General features: G+C 41.9%; 1 protein-coding gene across 2 annotated transcripts in view; it reads left to right on the forward strand.

Annotated features, from left to right (window-relative positions):
• arhgap5 (Rho GTPase activating protein 5) overlaps positions 1-23533 on the forward strand; it is a 126265-nt gene that overhangs the window by 66065 nt on the left and 36667 nt on the right. The window lies entirely within an intron of this gene.

Consider the following 23533-nt stretch of genomic DNA (forward strand, 5'->3'; position numbering starts at 1 on the left):
CAATCTCCTCTGTGCCCTTTCTAAGGCCTTGACATCCTTCCTAAAGTGTGGTGCCCGGATTTGGACACAGTACTCTAGCTGAAGCATAACCAATGATCTATAAAGGTTTAGCTTAACTTCCTTGCTTTTGCACATTATGCCTCTGTTTATAAAGCCAAGGATTTTGCATGCTTTTTTAACAGCTTTATCAACTTGTCCTGCCACCATCAAAGATTTGTGCATGTGAACCCCCAGTCTTTCTGTCCTGTAAAATTGTACTATTTAGTTTATATTAGCTCTCCTCATTTTTCCTCCCAAAATGCATCACTTCACACTTCTCTGAATTAAATTTCAGCTGCCATGTGTCTGCCAATTTCACCAGTCTGACTCTTCTCCTGAAGTCTGCTATTATCCTCCTCATTGTTTACTACATTTCCAAGTTTTGTATCATTTGCAGACTTCGAAATTGGGCCACCTATTCCCAAGTCCAGGTCATTAATACATCTCAAAAAGAGCAGTGGTCCTTATATGGACGCCGGGGGACAACACTGCATACTTCTCCAGTCTGAAAAACAACCATTTCGCCACTGCTCCCTGCTTTCTGTCTTTTAGCTAATGTTCTATCCATGCTACCATTGCCTCTTTAATCCCACGGGCTTCAATTTTGCTAAGAAGTCTATTTTGTGGCAGTTTATCAAACACCTTTTGAAAGTCCCTATATACAACACTTCCAGTGAAAGGTGCTCTCTATCAGAAAATGCACTGCTTTTAATCGTTTACTTTAGGTGGACTGAAAACTTGGACAATCAGGTTTTAAATTATGTCCTGACCGAATTACTCTTTGTTTAGTTTCCCGGTTGGAAGATTTCAGTAAAATACGTTATGTTCAGGAAGTTTCGGCCCACTGTGAGAATACTGCTTAAGGATGGCAAGAAATTGTTTTGTGTTGTTGAGGTTGTGATGTTGGAGCTCATTGTGAATCTGCTTGTCATGATGCCAGTTCTGGAATGCTATAATTTTTCAATTAATAATTGTGAAAATTTATAATTATAGTAAGTTATGCCAGCACAGGGTTTTTTAAAAACTTTAAAAAATAGTCATTTTGATGAAGAGCACGGCAGATTAATGTCTCTGAACTTTCCATTTACTTGATCACTGGTTAAAGGATTATGATCATCAGAATTGCTTTGCGCAAAAAGAATGCAAACTTAATAAGTAATTTGTAAATTTTCTGTCCTTTGTGGTGTTTTTTTTTGAGGATTCTTGGAAAGCATTAAAATGTGTATCCGCTCCACCACAGACTGAAAGGACCAGCAGTTCAACAACTGTAGCCAGTGTTTAATGTCAAATTTCCTGTATATTAAACTGAGTCTTTAATAATAAGCATGACCAGGGTGCTTTTTGCATAACTTGGTACTGTGCCACAAACTGTTCCAAGAAAATAAATATTGTTGTCTTTATTTTGATTAAGCTAGCATCACAAATTACTGTATTTATAAAAGTACAATTGTGCCTGCTCTTATGGAAGAGGAAGAAATTATGCCAGGTATACTGCAGACTGTATTCATTCATTCCCATGATTTGCGGTGATTTGTCACTATGCACAGTAATTATCAATTCAAAGACTTATACATGCAGTGAAAACACACTGCTGTCTGAATGCATTTCAGATACGTCAATATAAAGCTATTCTTATCTTCGCATATCTGACTAATCATTATTTGTCATTCTGATAGTTTATTTATCCTTATCTATTTACATCAAATACAATGGGAATCTATGTAATTGGAAATGTTAGATACTCGTGACCCTTTAAACCTTTGATGGCAGCAGGACAAGTTGATAAGGCTGTTTTTTTAAAAAAAAGCATACTGGATCCTTGGCTTTATAAATAGAGACATAGAGTACCAAAGCAAGGAAGTTATGGTAAACCTTTATAAATCACTGGTTAGGCTTCAGCAAGAGTATTGTGTCCAATTCTGGGGATCACATTATAGGGAGGATGTCAAGGCCTTGGAGCGGGTGCCGAGGAGATTTACCAGAATGGTACCATGGATGAGGGACTTCAGTTACGTGGCGAGATTAGAGAGCATAAGAAATACGAGCAGGAGTAGGCCATATGGCCCCTTGAACCTGCTCCGCCATTCAATAAGATCATGGCTGATCTTTGACCTCAACTCAACTTTCCTGCCCAATCCCCTTAGAGTCCAAAAATCTATCGATCTCAGCCTTGAATATACTCAACGATTGAGCATCCACAGCCCTCTGGGGTAGAGAATTACAAAGATTCACAACCCTCTGAGTGAAGAAATTTCTCCTCATCTCAGTCCTAAATAGCCGACCTCTTATCCTGAGATTATGCCCCCTAGTTCTAGACTCTCCAGCCAGGAGAAATAGTCTCTTAGCATCTACTCTGTCAAGCCCTCTCAATCTTTAATGTTTCAATGAGATCACATCCCATTCTTCTAAACTCCAGAGAATACAGGCCCATTGTACTCGATCTCTCCTCATAGAACACCTTCTCATCTCAGGAATCAATCTAGTGAGCCTTTGTTGCACTGCCTCGAAGGCAAGTATATCCTTCCTTAGGTAGGTAGACCAAAACTGTACACAGTACTCCAGGTGTGGTCTCAACAAAGCCGTGTACAATTGCAGCAAGACTTCCTTACTCTTGTACTCCAACCCCCTTTTCAATAGAGACCAACATACCGTCAGCCTCCCTAATTGCTTGCTGTACCTGCATGTTAACTTTCTGTGTTTCGTGTACAAGGACACCCAAATCCCTCTGAACACCAACATTTAATAGTTTCTCACCATTTAAAAAAAATTCTGTTTTTCTATTCTTCCTACCAAAGTGAATAACCTCACATTTCCCCACATTATGCTCTGTCTGCCACTTTCTTGCCCACCCACTTAACCTGTCTCTATCCCTTTGTAGACTCTTTGTGTCCTCCTCACAGCTTACTTTCCCACCTAGCTTTGTATCGTCAGCGAGCTTGGATACATTATACTCGGTCCCTTCATCTAAGTCATTAATATAGAGAGGCCAAGCACTGATCCCCACTAGTTACAACCTGCCCAACCTGAAAATAACCCATTTATTCCTACTCTCTGTTTTCTGTCCGTTAACCATTCCTCTATCCATGTTAATATATTGCCCCCAACCCCATCCATGAGCCCTTATCTTGTGTGCCACCTTATCGAATGCCTTTTGAAAATCCAAATATACTACATCTACTGGTTCCCCTTTATTTATGCTGTTAGTTACATCTTCAAAAAACTCTAATAGATTTGTCAAAAATGATATCCCTTTCATACGACCATGTTGACTCTGCCTAATCATATGATTTTCTAAGTGCCCCATTACTACGTCCCTAATAATGAATTTCAGCATTTTCCTAACTACTAATGTCAGGCTAGCTGGCCTGTAGTTCCCTGTTTTCTCTCTTCCCTCTTTTATTGAATAGTGGTGTTACATTTGCTACCTTTGAATCCACTGGGACATTCTTCCAAAATTCCCTAGATTCTAGATCCCAACCAATGCATCCACTATCTCTGCAGCCACCTCTTTTAGAATCCTAGGATGAAGGCTATCAGGTCCAGGGGAATTTGTCGGCTTTTAGTCCCATTAATTTACCCAGCACTTTTTCTTTAATAATTACTTTAAGTTCTTCACTCTCATTAGACCCTTGGTTCCCCACTATTCCTGGTATGTTTTTTGTGTCTTCTATTGTGAAGGTAGATACAAAACATTTGTTGAATGTCTCTGCCATTTCTTTGTTCCCCATTATAATTTCTCCAGTCTCAGCTGCTAAGGAACCCATGTTTACTTACCCTACCCTCTTCCTTTTTACATACTCGTAGAAGCTCTTATAATCTGTTTATATATTTCTTGTTAGTTTACTCTCTCTATTTTCTTCTTCTTTATCAATTTTTTGGTCATCCTTTGCTGGTTTCTAAAACTCTCCCAATCCTCAGGCTTACTACTCTTCTTGGCAACATTTTAAGCCTCTTTTAATCTAACACTATCCCTAACTTCTTTAGTTAGCCACGGATGGATCACTTTTCCCTTGGAGTTTTCCTCAATGGAATGTATATTCGTTGAGAATTATGAAATATTTCTTTAAATGTTCACCATTGCACATCTACTTTCATATCTTTCAATGTAATTTCCCAATCAACCGTAGCCAACTCGCCCCTCATTTTTAAATAATTGGCTTTTTGTTTAAGTTTGGCTTTTTTTAAGTTTCGGACTTAAGTACGTCACTCTTGAACTCATTGTGAAATTCTATCCTATTATGATCACTCTGCCCCAGAGGATCCCTTACTTTGAGATTACTAATTAACCCTGACTCATTACACAAGACAGGATCTAAAACAGCCTGTTCCCTGGTTGGCTCCACGAGTTATTGTTCTAAGAAATTGTCTCGAATGCATTCCATGAACTTGTCCTCCAAACTACTTTTGCCAATTTGATTTGTCCCGTTTATACAAAGATTAAAGTCCCCCATGATTATTGCATTACCTTTGTTACAAACTCCTCTTATTTCTTGATTAATAGTCTGTCCAACAGTATAACTACTATTAGGGGGCCTATAAACTACTCCCACCAGTGTTTTCTGCCAAATCACAAGCAAAATACTGCAGATGCTGGAAATCTGAAATAACAGAAAATGCTGGAAAAGCTCAGCAAGTGAGGCAGCATCTGTGGAGAAAGAAACAGAGTTAACGTTTCAGGTCGATGATCCTTCTTCAGAAGTATACTAAATTGAAAGAAGTACAAGTAAATCGCTGTTTCACCTGGAAAGTGTGTTTGGGGCCCTGGAGGGTGGGAAGGGAGGGAGGGAGTGAGTGAAAGGGCAGGTGATGCATCTCCTGTGCTCGCACGGGAAGGTGCTGTGGGGAGGAGAGCGGGTGTTGGGGGTGATGGAAAAGTGGACCAGGCTGCCGCGAAGGGAGCGGTCCCTTCGGAGTGTTGAAAGGGGAGGGGAAGATGTGTTTGGTGGTGGTATCACGCTGGAGGTGGCGGAAATGGTGGAAGATGGTACATTGAATGTGGAGGCTGGTGGGGTGGAAGGTGAGGACAAGGGGGACCCTATCGTGGTTCTAGGAGGGAGGGGAAGGGGTGGGGGCAGAAGTGCAGGAAATGGGACGGACACAGTCGAGGGCTCTGTCAACGACAATGGAGGGGAATCCTCAGTTGAGGAAAAAGGAAAACATGTCGGAAGCACTGGTGTGGAAGGTGGTGTCGTCAGAACAGATGCGATGGAGAAACTGAGAGAAAGGAATAGAGTCCTTACAGGAAGTGGGGTGGGAGGAAGTGTAATCAAGACAGCTGAGAGTGCAGGTGGGACAGCCTATCCCCAGAAACGGAGAAAGAGAAGTCAAGGAAGGGAAGGGTTGGAGATGGACCATTTGAAGGCGAGGGAAGGGTGGAAATTGGAAGCAAAGTTGATGAAATTTTCCAGTTCGGGGCGAGAGCAGGAAACGGCACCGATACAGTCATCAGTGTACTGGAAAAAGAGGTGAGGGAGGGGACCTGAGTAGGACTGGAACAAGTAATGTTCCATGTATCCCACAAAAAGGCAGACATAGCTGGGACGTATGCGGGTTCCCATAGCAACACCTTTTATTTGGGGGAAGTGAGTGGAGTCGAAGGAGAAGTTCAACATATGAACAAGTTCAGCCAGGCGGAGGAGGGTGGTGGTGGATGGGGACTGGTTGGGCCTCCGTTCAAGGAAGAAGTGGAGGGCTCACAGAATGTCCTGGTGGGGGATAGAGGTGTAGAGGGACAGGATGTCCATGGTGAAAAGGAGACGGTTAGGGTCAGGAAACTGGAAACTGTTGAAGTGACGGAGGGTGTCGGAAGAGTTGCGGATATAGGTTGGAAGAGACTGGACAAGGGGAGAGAAAATAGAGTCAAGGTAGGAAGAAATAAGTTTTGTGGGGCAACAAAGGCTGAAACGATAGGTCTCCTGGGGCGGTCCTGTTTGTGGATCTTGGGAAGGAGATAGAAGCGGGGTTGGGAGCCTGAGGTAAAGGCCGTGGGGGTAAGATCTCCAGAGGAGATGAGGTCAGGGACAGTCTGGGAAACTATGGCTTGATGATTGGCGGTGGGGTCATGGTCCAGGGAGAGGTAGGAGGAGGTGTCAGATAGTTGGCGTTCAGCCTCCGCAAGGTAGAGGTCTGTTTGCCAACAATAACAGTGCCGCCCTTGTCTGCAGGTTTAATGACAATGTCAGGGTTGGACCTGAGAGAACGGAGTGCTGCAAGTTCTGAGGGAGGTAGGTTCGAATGAGTGAGGGGAGTAGAGAAATTGAGACAGCTGATGTCACGCCGGCAGTTCCCAATGAAAAGATCAAGAGCGGGTAAGAGGCCAGAGGGAGTGGTCCAGGTGGAACGAGAATACTGAAGACAGGAGAAAGGGTGCTCTGTGCAGGGGGTGGGGAGTTGGGGGAAAGTGACTCCTGGCCAAAGAAGTGGGTGCAGAGGCGATGGCGACGGAAGAAGAGCTCAGCATCGTGTCGAGTTCGAAATTCATTGAGGTAGGGGCGTAAGGGGATAAAGCTAAGGCCTTTGCTGAGGACTGATTGTTCGGGTCAGAGAGGGCAAGGTCCTAAATGTAGGCCAGGATTCTCTGCTGTTCATCTAGTGCCCTGGGAATTTTTGTGTCCATGTGGACCACTGAAACAGGCTGATAGGGCCTCAGTTTAATGACTTATCTAAAGGATGATACCTCTGATGATGCAGCAGCCTTCAATGCTGCACTGTAAGTGTTAGCCTAGGGCTTGAACCCACGGCTTTCTGACTCGAGAGGTGAGAGTGCTTCCAACTAAGCTAAGATGACACGCATAATGTTGTGGACTGATTGACCAGTAGAACGGTTCTAATACACTTGCACTTTTCCTGACATGAAGTATTAGAACCGTCCAAGGGTGGCAGTAGGGCTTTTCTAAGTACCACAGCTGGTCCGCAGGCTACAAATCTATATTTCTGCTTTGAGGAAAAGGTTCATCATTCTAGGCTGTATTGTCTCTGGGAGGGAAAGGAGTCCTTCTAGCTTTGTCAGCCGTGGCTCAGTTGGTAGCACTCTCGCCTCTAAGTCAGGAGGTTGTGGGTTCACGTCCCACTCCAGAGCACAAAATCTAGGCTGACACTTCAGTGCAGTACTGAGGGAGTGCTGCATTGTTGGGGGTGCTGTCTTTTGGATGAGACATCAAACCAAGGCCCTGTTTGCCGCCTTAGGTGGACGTGAAAGATCCCACGGTACTATTTTGAAGAAGTGCAGGGGAGTTATCCCCGGTGTCCTGGCCAATATTTATCTCTCAACCAACAAAAACAGATTATCTGGTCATTATCATACTGCTGTTTGTGGGAGCTTGTTGTGTTTCCTACATTACAACAGTGACTACGCTTCATAAATACTTCATTGGTTGTAAAGCGCTTTGGGACGTCCTGAGGTCGTGAAAAGCGCTATATAAATGCAAGTCTTTCTTTCCTTCCCTCCCTTTCCCTCCTCCCTCCCGCCCTCCCGGAGAATTGATTGACTGTGGCAGTGAACAAATTTTCATGACCCAAACAATTTTTACTGACTTAGGAGTTTTCTATGATTTTGGGCAGATACACATCAAATTTTCAACTGGTATTTTTCCCCCTTTACATGATTTGGTCAATATGCTTTGAAAAATAGTGTATTCACTTGATGTTTCTCAACTGTTTTAACATTTATGCTAAAAATTTGATCTGATACAAATCTGTTGCAAAAGACACCTTTCTGGGTCTTTCAGTTGCTTTCTCCTTCTCCGTGTCCCCAACCACAGCACTGAACTCTCAGTTCTCTTCTATTTCCCATCATGCCCTGTCAGAGCTTAATTTATCCATGAAACCCACTTCCTGCTCCCTTGACCCCATTCCCATTAAACTGCTGGCACTCATGATAGCTGACATTGGAAATGGCTCCCTCTCCTCAAATATGACCACCTTGCCTTCAAAACGACCATCATCACTTTTCTCCGTTCTTAAAAAAAACACCCTCAAACAATCTGCAACCTCCCTTTTCTCTCAAGTCCTTTGAATGTGTTGTCACATCCCAAATCTGTGACGCTCTTTCCTGCAACTCCCTGTTTGAATCACTCCAATCAATTTTTTGCCCGACCACAGCACCGAAATGGTCCTAACCAAAGTCACATGACATCCTCCGTGTCTGTAATCATGGTGCATCATTGCTTCGCACCCTCCATGACCTCTCCGCAATCTTTGATACGGTAAATCACACCAGCCTCCTCTAATGCCTCTCCTCTGTTATCCAGCTCAGTGTAACTGCTCCCACTTGGTTCCACTCTTGCCTGTCTAATTGGAGCCAGAGCATCTCCAGCAACAGCATCTCTTCCTAACCCACACCGTTACCTCTACAGCCCCCCAAAGATCCATCTTTGGCTGCCTCTTCTTCCTTATTTACATACTGCCCCTTGGCAACACCATTTCCAGACATGATGTCAGCTTCCACATGTACGCTGGTGACACCCAGCTCTACCTCTCTAACACTACTCTCGAGTCCTTCCACTGCATTGTTGTTGTTAAACTGCTTGTCTGATATCCAGCCTTGGATGAGCCGCCATTTAAACATTGGTAAGACTGAAGCCATCATCTTTGGCCCAGGTCACACGCAAGTACCTATGCCACCGATTCTGTCTCTGGCTGAACCAGACTGTTCGCAGCCTCGGCATCCTATTTGACCATACTCTGTCCATCACAAAGACCATCAACTCCCACCTCCGTAATGTTGCTTGCCTCTATTCCTACCTCAGCCCCATTACTGCTGAAACTCTCATCCATACCTTTGTCACCTTCCGATTCATCTATTCCAAAGTTCTCCTGACCAGCCTCCCATCTTGCACTCTGCATAAACTTGAGCTCGTCTGAAACTCTGCTGCCTGTATCCTGTCCCATACTAAGTCATGCTTTTACCCACGATTTTATTTGAAATCTACAAGCTTTCGGAGGCTTCCTCCTTCCTCAGGTAAATGTCCTCAGGACATTTACCTGAGGAAGGAGGAAGCCTCCGAAAGCTTGTAGATTTCAAATAAAATTGTTGGACTATAACTTGGTGTTGTAAAATTGTTTACAATTGTCAACCCCAGTCCATCACCGGCATCTCCACATCATGCTTTTACCCATCATCGTTGTACTTGTTTACTTAAATTGGCTCCTGGTTCCCCAGTGTCTCCAATTTAAAATTCCTATCCTCTGGTCGAAATCCCTTCATGGCCTCACCCCTCCCTATCTCTGTAATCTCCTCATCCCTTCAACCCTCCCTGAATTCTCCGTTCCTCTGATTGTGGTCTCTCGTGCATCCTCCCACACCCCACCCCCTCTTTACTGTTGGTGGTCATCCCACCTTCAGCCGCCTATGCCTTGGAATTCCCTCCCTAAATTCCTCCACCTCTCCAACTCCCTCTCCTCCTTTAAGACCCTCCTTAAAACCTGCATCTTTAACCAATCTTTTGGTGACCCTTCCTAATATATCCAGCCATTTTTTTGATTACACCTCTGTAAAGCAATTGAAACTAAGGGAAACGTCATGCTCATGAAGTTCAAATTCAGTAAATTGAAAGATGAAAAAAGATGGACAAGCTTTTTTAAAAAAAAGTTACTGTGCTATATCCTAGCCACTCATCACAGGCGTGAGAACTGTGACAAAATCTGAGGACATCTGTATGACCTTGTTAAATTAGCAACAGTGGTTGGTCTTAATGAGCTTAGCTGCATTATATTCCTGAAATGATTATAACTTTTTTTTGAGGGTTTGCTGCCCTCTTGTGGCCATTTCCTCCTCTTCTTTTCCTCTCCTGTTTCCTCCAGGCCACATACCACCAATGTCCAGGAGTGTATGGTGTTCGCAGCCCATTGCCACTCTTTGCTAGCTGCCAGGAGGTGTGGGAAAGTGCCCCTTTCAATTTTTCCTTCTTTCTGTAGTAGCACGTCTGACCTCTGTTCAACAATGGCTGAAATTGGAAACTCAGCGAAGAGGGAGTTTTTAAGCCTGAATCCTGCATCTCTAGTGTTTTTTTAAAATTGGGGGTGGGGAAATTTACTGCGCTTGGTTGATGACCATGCTATCAGATACCATGTGCATACTGTTTTCAGCCAAAAGAGGGGGGTGGAAAGGCTTCTATGCAAATGCCTTTCTTGGTGTGTTGTGATCAGCCAACTTGGAGCTGTCTTGCAGGGTGAGAATGGTCTTCCCCATTCTTCTTTTCTTGGAGAGATACTGTAAAATGCTCTACAGCTTCCTCATATTTTGAAGTTGCTTAATCAAATTATTTAATTCATAATTTTTTTCCAAGCAAAAATGGGTCCTATGCTGTATAGTTTAAATGACTGAATAATTTGAATTTTTTATCCAGCAAAAGAAAGGTCAAAGAATTAACAGGGGTAGACTGTATTAGTCTGGTTGAGATTAAGTGAAATTAACAGCATATTCAAATTCCAGCAATTGAATTCGGAATGAATTTCTCCCAAGTTCACTTCAGGTTAGGACAGCCCATTCGTACTGACACCTCCAAACCCAATCTGAGATCTTTGGGATTTAAGTGGTGACATCACATTGCATGCACGCCAAGTAGTTAAGTTAATTTTAGATGATTTTTAACAATATCCCAGGATGGGCAAGCAAGTGAAAAATGATAACAGGTATTAGTAAACAAAATTTCCTTCCTGGCCACGTTGAACTTTGGTCTTGGGGACCAAAATTGCAAAACACCATTACACTGTGGTCTCAGATCCACACTCGGGCCTGAAACCTTCAGGTGCTGGGGTTCCACAGTCTGGTGTGGAGGTCGAATCAGTTTGCCATTTACATTGTTGATGCACCATCTTCATTGTAACTGTAAAGCAGAAATCACTTTTTAGTGACTCTAAAGATGGTATATGAATGTACTGTTACTTGTTGAGGGAAACCTTGTCTTAATCCAGAGCTGAATTTATGGTTAAATTTTTTATTGGGGGATTTGGGTTAAGCAGACTGTGCAATGAAAACTAACCTAAAAATGGTTGGTATTACTGGATGTTGTGAAACTGGTTCCAAGTTTACAAAGGGGTTGATTGATTTTTGTTGTTGAACACCTTGTTTATCATAATAGTTGGTAATACTAGACCCTGTAGAATATATTATGTTACAATATTTTACAACATGTTGCTTATTGCATATTGTAGCTACTAGATCCATCTGTAGTTATTGGCAGGCTTTTCTGTTTCAGTTGACTAATTTAGTAGGATCAAGTTTTTAACAGAATTGATGGTATGAGGATTTGAACTTTGAGATATTCCATTAAATAAAGGAAGCATTGTTACCCTTCAGTCATGAAATCTGGCAAACTTTAACTGAAGAAATGCAAGTAGTTGTTGTAGTTGCAATCTTAAATGCCAAATATAGAAATTGCAAAATAAAGATGATTTTTCTATTCTCTTTAATGGATGACATGAATATATGAACAATGGGAGTCAGGGAAAGACCCTCTGGTCCACCCAGCTTGTCCTACACAATTGTGCCTCATGCATCACATTATATACACTCCCCACCCAACCCAAAACTATGTGATCTCCTGGAAGAGGCGAAAAACCTGATTTTAAAAACCCAGGCCAATTTGGATGGGAAAAATCTGGGAAATTCCTCTCTGACCCCCTTAGGCAATCAAAACAAGTCTAGGAGATCACTCTGACCCTGAGAATTTTACCTATCTTTTGTACGAGGTGATCTCCGCCCCAGCCAGAAACGGGTCCAACTCTCCCTTGAAGGAATTCAGCAAATCGGTATCCACCACAAAAGTCGGCAGCCTATTCCAGAGGTCCACTATTCTCTTTGGGGGGGTGAGGGGAAGAAAACACCGCCTGACATCTAACCCAGATCTGATCTTGTACAACTTAAAATTGTGACCCCATGTCCTCCCTAATATATTTAATTGGAACAAACAAAACTTGAACGCAATCTATTCCCTTCATCCCCCCAAGTCTATGCTTCTCTAAGTGTGGAGTCCTAGTACTTTTAGCCTATCTTGATAACCAAGATGCTTCAAGCTGAGAATTAATGTAGTGGCCCTCTTCTGCACCCTTACCAAAGCCTCGATATCACCCACCATGTGAGGAGACCAAAACTGGATACAGTATTTGACCTGAGGCCTGACCAAGGCCTTGTACAAGGACAAAATAGAGAGCTTTGTCTTAAAGTCAATTGTCCTACAAATGCACCCCAACACCCTATTCGCTCTAGCTAGCGCTTTATGGCATTGGTCATGAACCTTTAGAGAACTGTGCACCAGAACGCTCAGTTCTCTTTCTTTCTCTACCTGCTTCAAAGCTTTTCCCTGAAGGGTGTGAGTATGTTCAGTATTCACCCTGACCACGTGCATTACAGTCGAGCATCGTCTACAGTCCTAACACTTGTAGAAATCTTGGTATCATCTGCAAACTTGCAGATCGTGCCCTGAACACCTGCATCTAGGTCATTAATAAAAATAGCAAAGAGCAATGGTCCTAATACCGATCCCTACGGGACACCACTGGTGACTGGTCTCCAAACAGATCCAAATCCATCTGTAACTACTTTCTGCCTGCGGCCTTCCAGCCAGTTCTCAATCCAGCTCAATATATTACCACTAATACCGGAGGCTTCGATCTTGTAGAGAAACCTTTTATGCGGTACCTCTTCCAAAAATACAATCAAATTTGTAGTACATGAACTTTTTTTTGAAGCCATGTTGGGTGTCCGTAATACGTCCCTCTCTATCTAAGTAGTCATATATTGCATCCCTAATGATTCTCTCAAGCATCTTTCCTATTACTAATGTCAAACTAATGGGCCTGTAGTTACCCCGGTTCATCTTGTGTCCTTTTTTAAAGGTGGGACTACATTAGCCCCCTTCCAGTCCAAGGGAACTGTCCCAGAATGCAATGAGCTATTAAAAATACTGGCGAGGTTATCGAGTAAGCAAAGTTATCCAGAATCTGTTTTCCTATGGACCAATTATTAGATATGCTTTGAAGCATTATCAGAAACAAAAAATGTCAAAAAGGGACTCAAAGATTTTTTAAAAATATTGTGTTGTAGTCTTCAGTTTTCATGAAGTAGGACTGCAGACAATTATAGTCATAGTCAATGGGGCTAAGTGATCAGTAGCACACACACGTTTGTAAATAATGTGTTAGGCAGAATTAGATTGTTGCTTGAAAAAGAGTTAATATTAAAGAGTATGGAGAGAAAGTAGGAGAGTGGATTTAGACAGTGTGGCTGATGTGGAGAAAATACCAGTGCAGACTTGGGGTAATGGCCTTTTTCTGCACTGTAACATTCTATGATTCGAAATAATAGTTGCATGTCAGCCAATTATAGGCAACAGATGCAAACTGTGGACTCGGCTGACAATTAAACCATTTCACTTTTCACTTCTGGTTTAGAACCCACACAGTGGAGGTGAACTGTTTTTCTACAGGTATGGAAAAATTCATTTAGTAAATTTTTGTGTTGACTACCATCTGTTTTCTCACATCAGAGTAACATTAGTGTAGGACTATCTTTTTTGAACAGTGTGTGGTCTGGAGAACCTGTGCATATAAGGGAGGTGGGGGGGGGAAACAAAATTTGTGACAGCTGTTTTTGAAAACATATTTATGAAGAGCTTTTGAACAAGTAACTGCCCAACAAGAACAGGTACTTGGTAGCATTTTGTTCTTTGCTGTTTCTTGTTGTATGATCTGACAAAGGATATCTTATATTGTTAAATGCTATTTCTACCATTAAAGGTAACTGGGAAGCTGTGTGGTATGTCTTTAATCAGGTTTGGTAACACTATACATGCTTTACCATTTATTTTCCACCTGTGACAAATTTCAGGCTGATGTGTACTTCAAATAGAGGATTATTATCTCTTATGCCCTTTACCCCCCTCCAGAGGGGGAAAATAACAAATTTTAGATCTTGGATTGGTGGAATTTCCAATTCCTGCTAAGTAATTTAGATATTTAAAAGTAATTACAACAGGGGATTCATTTCCTTGTGCAGCCTGCAGATATCCCAAGTAGCCTGTTTGAAACAACATTACATAGGATATTCATTGTAAGCTGTGTGTAGTTCTTTTCCCTTGCCAATTTTTAACTGGGGTACAATTCCAGTGGAGCAGTCAGTCCTTTAGTACCTTGCCTAAGTAGTCATTTATCATGTGTGGGTCTTGGGAGAAAGTATAAGTCGGCTTTTCAGCTGCATAAGAGTATTACAGTTGAGCCTGATGATGCCCAACCTGACATCCATACTTGCCCATGTCTAGCTTGGGTTGTTCATTTTCTGCTCCCTAACCCAGAGATCAATTGAGCATCAATACTGGTGCTCCAGATGTGATCAGACTGGGGATTAACCTGTAATCGCCCTGTTCTCAAGGACGTGGCTGCTCATTGGATAAACGTGCCGATCTGTTGGGGTAGCGTGTAGAAATTCAAAAAATATTTTTAAGCATTCTGAAGCAAACAAAAATCCACAGATATCAGTGCAATAAGAGCACACGAAGAATAGAATTCCCAAGTAGGCTGTGTTTGGCCACAGTAAATGTGGTTGATCCTAGGTGAGGGGAGAATGACTGCCCTTGACATCAAGGCAGCATTTGACCGAGTGTGGCACCAAGGAGCCCCAGTAAAATTGAAGTCAATGGGAATCAGGGGGAAAACTCTCCAGTGGCTGGAGTCATACCTAGCACAAAGGAAGATGGTTGTGGTTGCTGGAGGCCAATCATCTCAGCCCCAGGACATTGCTGCAGGAGTTCCTCAGGGCAGTGTCCTAGGCCCAACCATCTTCAACTGCTTCATCAATGACCTTCCCTCCAACATAAGGTCAGAAATGGGGATGTTCGCTGATGATTGCAGTGTTCAGTTTCATTTGCAACCCCTCAAATAATGAAGCAGTCCGAGCCCGCATGCAGCAAGACCTGGACAACATCCAGGCTTGGGCTCATAAGTGGCAAGTAACATTCGTGCCAGGCCATGACCATCTCCAACAAGAGAGAGTCTAACGACCTCCCCATGACATTCAATGGCATTACCATCGCCGAATCCCCCACCATCAACATCCTGGGGGTCACCATTGACCAGAAACTTAACTGGATCAGCCACACACATACTGTGGCTACAAGAGCAGGTCAGAGGCTGCGTATTCTGCGGCGAATGACTCACCTCCTGACTCCCCAAAGCCTTTCCACCATCTACAAGGCGCAAGTCAGGAGTGTGATGGAATACTCTCCACTTGCCTGGATGAGTGCAGCTCCAACAACACTCGAGAAGCTCGATACCATCCCGGACAAAGCAGCCTGCTTGTTTGGCAACCCATCCACCACCCTAAACATTCACTCCCTTCACTACCGGCGCACAGTGCTGCAGTGTGTACCATCCACAGGATGCACTGCAGCAACTTGCCAAGGCTTCTTTGACAGCACCTCCCAAACCCGTGACCTCTACCACCTAGAAGGACAAGAGCAGCAGGCACATGGGAACACCACCACCTGCACGTTCCCCTTCAAGTCACACACCATCCCGACTTGGAAATATATTGCCGTTCCTTCATCGTCGCTGGGTCAAAATCCTGGAACTCCCTTCCTAACAGCACTGTGGGAGAACCTTCACCACACGGACTGCAGCGGTTCAAGAAGGCGGCTCACCATCACTTTCTCAAGGGCAATGAGGGATGGGCAATAAATGCTGGCCTTGCCAGCGACGCCCACATCCCACGAACGAATTTTAAAAAAAGGATCAGAATTCAAAATCAAGTAAAGGCTTTCTGCTGGAACCAACTCTTGCATGCCTGTATTTAGATGTGCAAAGTCAGCATAGTCCCTGTTCAATGGTCTCCAGGATCTGCATTCAATGCATCCAGGTCCTCCTGGCAGATAGCTTTTTTTATTTTAAGTTTTTCTAAAATGGAGGTTAATAATTCAATATCTAATCTGTTAGATAGATTTGTTGTATGTGGATGAATTGCCAAAAAAGACTTTTGTCATGGACCATTACTCTGTGGTAATCTACTTTGTATTTTGTAAGTTTCTATTCTCCTGTTGCATTTTACGTTCCTCCTTTTTGTTCCTGGTCTGTAGGTGGTCTGCAGCTGTAGAGAAAAGGAAAACCATTGTAGGTTTTTTGATTATTGTAACTGCACTTTCTGTTGCTTCAATTTCAAGACCGTGATGCTATTTTAGAATTAGCCTGTGAAATATCTTAATTTTAAGATTTCCATGTCTTATGTACAACCTATGGATCTTAAGCCAAACTATTTTTGTCAGGTTACCAAGGGTATTGTACTAACAAATTGAAGTTGACTGCTGGATTTTTAATGACCAGACACAAACAATACATGATGTGTAGTATTGAACTTTTATTTGACACTTCAATTAATGTTAAAATACTTAAATCCCTTAACCATGTTCTCAGTAAATTCAATTTAAATTGAACTAAACTTATTTATCTAATGCTTAATATTTTCTTTTGACCTCTCCATAAGTTGACAATGGGCCATGCTAAATACAGTCACAATTTCTAAAACTGGAGAAGTACAGCTCTCCACACTATACAGAAGTTTGTACTGAATTTTATGCAAACGTTTTTAATACTGATGGCAAACTGTGATTTTGAGAGCTTGCCACGAATGCTGTAGGCTCAGGAAGGACAAGACTGACTGACAGTGCTGTGCACTGACCAGAATTGTTGTGATCTTTTCCTCATTGTGATAAGTAATTAAGCCAGGAGACTAACTAAGGGGAACATGAAGTCATAAGCTCCAGAGTAATACAAACTGTATTGCAGTAGTTAGGCACAAATAAAAACGGAGTGGTTTGCACTCAGATGTATTCTTCAGATTTTCACTAAAGCTCAAACAAACTGGTAGTGGAATGATTTTATTGGGTCTGTTGAGCAATTAGACATATTTTCTTGAGCCGTGTACACAGAACGGAAGCTATTGTATGATGTATGTACTTGTTTTTAGTCAGGATCATGAACTTCCTTTTAACTCTACAAATTTGTTCATTTCATTGTGGTTCTGTCGAAGCTTTCTGGATTAGTTGGCTTTGACATGAGAAGACTATTACGTACATGCTCTATGGTCATTTCAGAAACTTAACCAGTCATTAAATAGTTGCTGATGAAATTAGTTATTCACATTAACTATTTTGTTTCAGTTGCCTCCATCCATCCTGCTCCAGCTGAACAATTTGAGTTGTGTCTTAGTTTCTGACACGAGCCACCTATGGCTAGTGCATTAAGTAGATGTATTGCTTATTGGAGTAGATAGAATATTTGTTACTTCCTGATTTGGAATGAAGTTTCCACTACCCAAACAATCATTAGATGTATTGAAGAATGCATTTAGCCTAACTAGATAACAATCTTTTGAATTATTAAGACTTAAGGAATTATATTGTTGATATTATGTACATTATCAACCCATGCTAAATTGAATTATCATGGCCACAGGAGTCCTTTTCAATGCAGGCGTTATTGATATAAATATTGACATTTGTTATATCTTCAAAATCCTTATTGTTGTCTATAAATCTCTACAATTTATGTACCTCTGCAGTTTCTTCCAGACCTATATCTGCTTGCCATCTGCTCATCCCACTCTGATCTCCTGTGCATTTTCTCTCCGTGCTCTATCATCGGTGTCACAGTCTTCAGCCGTCTTGTCCCCAATTCTTGAGGTCTCCCAAACCCTTCTGCCTTGTTTCATCTTCTTGAAACCTATTCTTTACTCACCTTGCCTGTTTCCCCTCCTGCTCCTGATGTGGTGCCTTGGGAGGATTTTACTATGTTAAAGAAGCTATATAAATGCAAGTTGTTGTCTTCATTTCAGCTTCATTTATGTTTGTCCAAGTCTTTTTTCTCTTTACAGTTGAGTATTTCAAAGAAAGATTACAGCACGGAAGGAGGCCATTCGGTCCATCGAGTCCACACCAGCTCTATGCAAGAGCAATCCAGCTAGTCCCACTCCCCCCGCCCTATCCCCGTAGCCCTGCAAATTTTTTACTTTCAAGTACTTACCCAGTTCCCTTTTGAAGGCCATGATTGAATCTGCCTCCACCACCCCCTCAGGCAGTGCATTCCAGATCCTAACCACTTGCTGTGTTTAAAAAAAAGTTTTTCCTCATGTCATCGATAGTTCTTTTGCCCATCACCTTAAATCTATGCCCTCTGGTTCTTGACCCTTCTGCCAATGGGAACAGTTTCTCTATATCTACTCTGTCCAGACCCTTCATGATTTTGAATACCTCTATCAAATCTCCTCGCAACCATTTCTGTTCCAAGGAGAACAACCCCAACTTCTCCAGTCTGTCCACTTAACTAAAGTCCCTCATCCCTGGAATCATTCTAGTAAATCTCTTCTGTACCTTCTCTAAGGCCTCCGCATCTTTCCTGAAGTGCGGTGCCCAGAACTGGACTCAATGGGCTCGATTTTCGCACCCCCGAGCGGGTGCGTTCGTGGCAGCGGGGCTGCGAAAATCGGGGATTTCCAGGGCGGGTCTGGAGCCCGGCTCCAATCCGCCCACTTCCGGGTTCCCCAGTGACACTGACATGCGCGTGCAGCCCATGCATCACCACTGTTCTCTGTTTCCTGTCACTTAGCCAATTCTGTATCCAAGTTGCTACTGTCCCCTTTGTTTCATGGGCCGCAATCTTGATGACCAGCCTAATTTGGCTCAATTTTTTCCAACAGTCTTGGTCTTCATCAAGTCTTTGTGGCTACCGTAAGATTATAGATGAGAGAAGTTGCTAGAAAAATTGAAAAAATATAAGAATATAGAGTTGTTAAAAACAAAAATAGAAAATGAAGTTTATGTAAATGCTGATATTGCAATCCCTTTGCAGTGTGCATTTTATAAAAATTGCAAGCTTTCTGGGAGTTGTGTTAGCGAAAATTACATTCAAGTTTAGAGAGAATGGACGTGAAATCCATTTTGTCACAGAAACATTTGTTAGATTGACTTTATAGTCTCTATTTAAATAGGTTCAGTATTTTTTCAGCTGAAGTGTATTGGCTATATAATACCTTGTGTAAATTGACCTGTTCAAAACCATCAAGGTGGTCCTATCATGAAAAGCACTGGATTTCATAGAAAAAAGGACAGAATTGCAGAATGTGTTCCCCAAAACGTAGGTGAAGATTCTGAGCTTCCATGTAATAAAAGTGGAATTTGATTTATTCAGTCACCATCAAATAGTAGCCTGCTAATTACTTCTGTGAAAATTATGACATTCAATCTACTGTAAAATATGTTAACCCTAAAGACATAGTCACAACCTTTGCTGTGTCAGTTATGCGGGCTAACTGTTCAGTAGGCTAAGGAAATAATTAGTTTTACTACATACGTTTTCCCAGTGATTTAAGAAAATAGCTATCTCTTACTTGAACAAAATGAAACACTAAATGTCTGTAAAATGGTTATTAATTATCTATATAATATTTTAGTTCATGGAGTTTGTCTGATTGAAATCTTATAGGTGAGCTTTCTGATTGTTGTTTTTCACAATAGAAATCATGAACCAAATCATATGTATTCTGAAAAAAATTCAGCTGCTTTTCAGCTTCCCACTTGCAACCCAGTAAGCATGTAAATAAAGACAAGTTGTACCTTCCCTGCATATTGCCTACCAACACATTGCAAACTCCATTGCCAACACTACCAACTGGGTGTTCGATTACCATCCTTCACCTTCCCTAATGCTCAACTCATTGTTATTTCTGCTCTGTGATGGACTCTGGGCATTTATCTACCACTTGTTCTCTGCTGTGCCTCTTTTCGCATTCTCACCCATTTCTAGATCTCACCCTCTTGCTCGCTTCTGTCCTTTCTCAGCAGTCTACTCATGTTCACTCCCAAAGTCCTGCACCTGAACTCACATGCAATGCCACAGGAGATGTATTAGTTTTTAAACGTTGTTCATTTAAAATTCTCTTTTTTTTCTTCCTGCATGCCATTTATTACCAAGCCCTCTGAAATTTCAGGAGAATGTTTTTCATGAGTAGGCTTTACCCTGAGAATATTAAATTGTTTTTGTACTTGTTTGAGTGCTTGTTTATAGTGGACTCACAGTATGCTGTGATGGGGAAAAGTTTGCTGTTGAATCTTCCACCCCTGCCCTCAATCTGGAATATTATTCCTACCTCATTCCTTTCCATTTTGGTTATGTGGGGTTGTTAAGCCACAGAGTCAGCGAACCATGAGAGAAATTATGCTAACCTGGATGGAAGCTCTATTAGAACTGGGGAGAGTCCTATTATGTAAGTTCTTCTTTATTCTGTTACTGCCCCGCCCCCTGAACCCTCCTCACCACCATAATAAAAGACAGGACACCACATTTTTGTGACATTTTGATTGAGAACTCATGCAATAGAAGCAAGCTAGTCTGCGTGTCAACCAGCTCTTGAGTGTCAACCAAAAACTCTTGGCCTTTTGGTTTTCTGGTTGGCAAATAAATGCTCAACGGCATCAGTTGCTGGCCCCTAAAGTCAACCTGTGGTCTCAAATGAAGGGCAAGTTTTTAAAAAAAACTTGGATCCAGCACCATGACATCCCAAAAATTATGCTTTTTAATGTAGCCAATAAATAAGGTAGTGCTTTTTCCCCTCTTTTTCCTTCCCTTTATTTATTTGTTTGAAGAAATAATTTCTTTCTATTTAAATGATGGTTGGGGAGAATAGTGAAATGTAATGAAAAATAAGGGTAAGTTTCAGTTACCATGAAATACAAAACTACCAAATGTTACAAAATTGAAAAGTGAAGCTAATTATGTAAGTAAATTTGAAAAGACAGTAGAATTTTGTGAAGTAGTTTTAGTAGAAGAAAAATCATGTGACATATCACACAACTATGGTAAACAGCATAGTTAGCTTGTAGGACTGATAAATTCAAAACACAAAAGTTGACAGGCAATAAAAGATGACTGGGTCGAGATTGCGCTGGCTTTTTCAGTGCAATCCGGCCGAATCAGCGGGCGTAAATCACTTCCAGCGTAATTCGAGTTTACGCAGTCTTTTGCACTGGCTCAAAATTCATTGCGCTGAAGCTGACCCCACCCACAAAACTGACCATGCCCACCCCAGTCGAAATGACGAGGTGGCGAGTTTCCACCGATTGCGGCTGTTCGAGGAGGACCTTAAAATTAAGCTAGTTTTCTTAGGCACACAGGCACTAGTTGGCACATTTTAATCGTTTTTAAATATTAAAAAATATTTAATTTATTAAAACTGACCAGTAAATGGCTCAGTATAGTTTTTTAAAAGTCATTTTCAGTGATTTATAATCAGGTTTCTCACAGGTGGAGGATGAGACACACTTATTAAAAATGCTTATTTTTTTGTGATAAATCCATTTTCAGCTGTATTAATTCAACTGCACCAGGTTACCACTCTTAAATACATCAATGAATATTTTTTATTGCAAAGAAAAGTAAATCAACGATTACACTCTGTTAAGCTGCTGGATTGTACCAATCACATTTGTGATTATGTTAATGCGTTTAAGTGGAAACACGAACTGTAACAAAGCTGCGCCCAAATGCTGATTGCGCCCAAAGCGGAAACTCTAACCCAACATGTCTGGTTCAATCTCATCAATATAATAGTGGATATGCACACTGCAACTTGAAATACTTTTGTTTTAATTTACCATTCTGTCAAAATTGTTTATTTTTAAATATTAGTTATCCAGAGAACATTTCCACATAAAATGTCAGTACAAAATGTTTTTTTTGCGACAAAGTATTTTTTTTGACGTATTTCTGTCAATATAAATTTACATTATGTGAATTGGAAGCATTTTCCCAGGAGCTACCTTGCACACTATTCAGCTACGTTCAGTCACATTTATTGTGATCATAATCTTCAGGGCTGAGTCACTCAACCTTATTGCTCGCTTGGAGACCCAGCTTTGCCACAGGGACTGTGCTTTGTTGCATGTCACTTTACATTAGCAAACAATGTAATATTTAGATCAGCCATGTGAACAAACTGAAGGACATAAAATTTGTGAGTGTAAAGTACTGAAAGGATATTTGTCCTACTGTGTGTGGAAGTACTTAATGGCCTTTGGGTGGGGAAGGGGGGAAAGGGGCGGGACTGGGAAAGAGAGAATACATTTAAAAAAAAGATTGTGTAGAAATTTCAAGGATACTGGTTGTGCTTTTTAACAAACAGTATCCTTTTTAAATGTTTCCATGTTGGTTTGCAGATTCTATGGCTTTCTAGAGCAGTTTTCATGGAATTAATTTCAACTTTTATGTTAATGAAATGGCTGTATGTTAACTTAAAGCCAAAAGTTCTGACTTACTTTGAACTGAATGCCGAATAAAGAAAATCTTCAGATGCCTAATAAAATTTTGTTCTTTCATACATGCCAACTTAAAAAATTAAACCAATGGCTTTAAACTGCTGACACTGCCATATAAAATTGTCAAGTCAAAAACAGCCTCCTTTCTTCTCCCTCCCATTTCATGGTGGCATCCTTTACCACTGCCCCTGATAATGCTGCTTTAGGAGATAGAACTCTGCTGCATGAGAATCCCTGACCGTGCAAAACCATTGTTGTTATAAATTCCCATTACTGCCACCAACTTAAACTGCACAATTCCTATGAAGAGGCTTATCTGTGTAAACAGTAGGAAATGTGTTCAAAGAATGTCTGTTTCTATATTTTTCTTAAATTGGTATGTTTTTAGGTCCATACTTATCTTTTTTATTATTACTTCTTGGGATATGGGCATTCCTAATTGCCCTTGAGAAGTTGGTGGGCCGCCTTCTTGAACGATCACAGTCCATGTAGTGAAGGTGCTCCCACGTTGCTTTTGGGTAAGGAGTTCCAGTATTTTGATCCAGCGACAATGAAAGAACAGTGATATGTGTCCAAGTCGTGATGGTGTGTGACTAGGAGGGGTACTTGGAGGTGATGGTGCTCCCATGCACCTACTGCCATTGCCCTTCAGGTGGTGGAGGTCGCAGGTTTGGGAGGTGCTGCCGAAGAAGCCATGGCTAATTGCTGTAGTGCAATCGGTAGATAGTACACACTGCAGCCACGGTAAGCCGATGGCGGAGGGAGTGGATGTTTAAACTAGTAGATGGGGTGTCGATCAAGCAAATTGCTTTGTTCTGGATGGTGTCGAGCTTGTTGAGTGTTATTGGAGCTGCATCCTTCGGAGCGAGTGGAGAGTATTCCATCACACTCCTGACTTGTGCCTTATATGTGGTAGAGAGGCTTTGGGGAGTCGGGAGGTGAGCAGAATAACCAGCCTCTGACCTGCGCTAGTAGTCACGGCATTTATGTGGCTGGTCCAGTTGAGTTTCTGGTCAATGGTGACCTCCAGGATGTTGATGGTAGGGGACTCAGCAATGGTAATGCCGTAGAATGTCAAGGGGAGTTGGTTATGCTCTCTCTTGTTGGAGATGGTCATAGCCTTACACTTGAGTGGTGTGAACGATACTTGCCACGTATCAGCCCAAGCCTAAATGTTGTCCAGGTCTTGCTGCATGCCA

The sequence above is a fragment of the Heptranchias perlo genome, chromosome 10 (genome assembly GCF_035084215.1).
Source record: "Heptranchias perlo isolate sHepPer1 chromosome 10, sHepPer1.hap1, whole genome shotgun sequence".
Lineage (NCBI taxonomy): Eukaryota > Metazoa > Chordata > Chondrichthyes > Hexanchiformes > Hexanchidae > Heptranchias > Heptranchias perlo.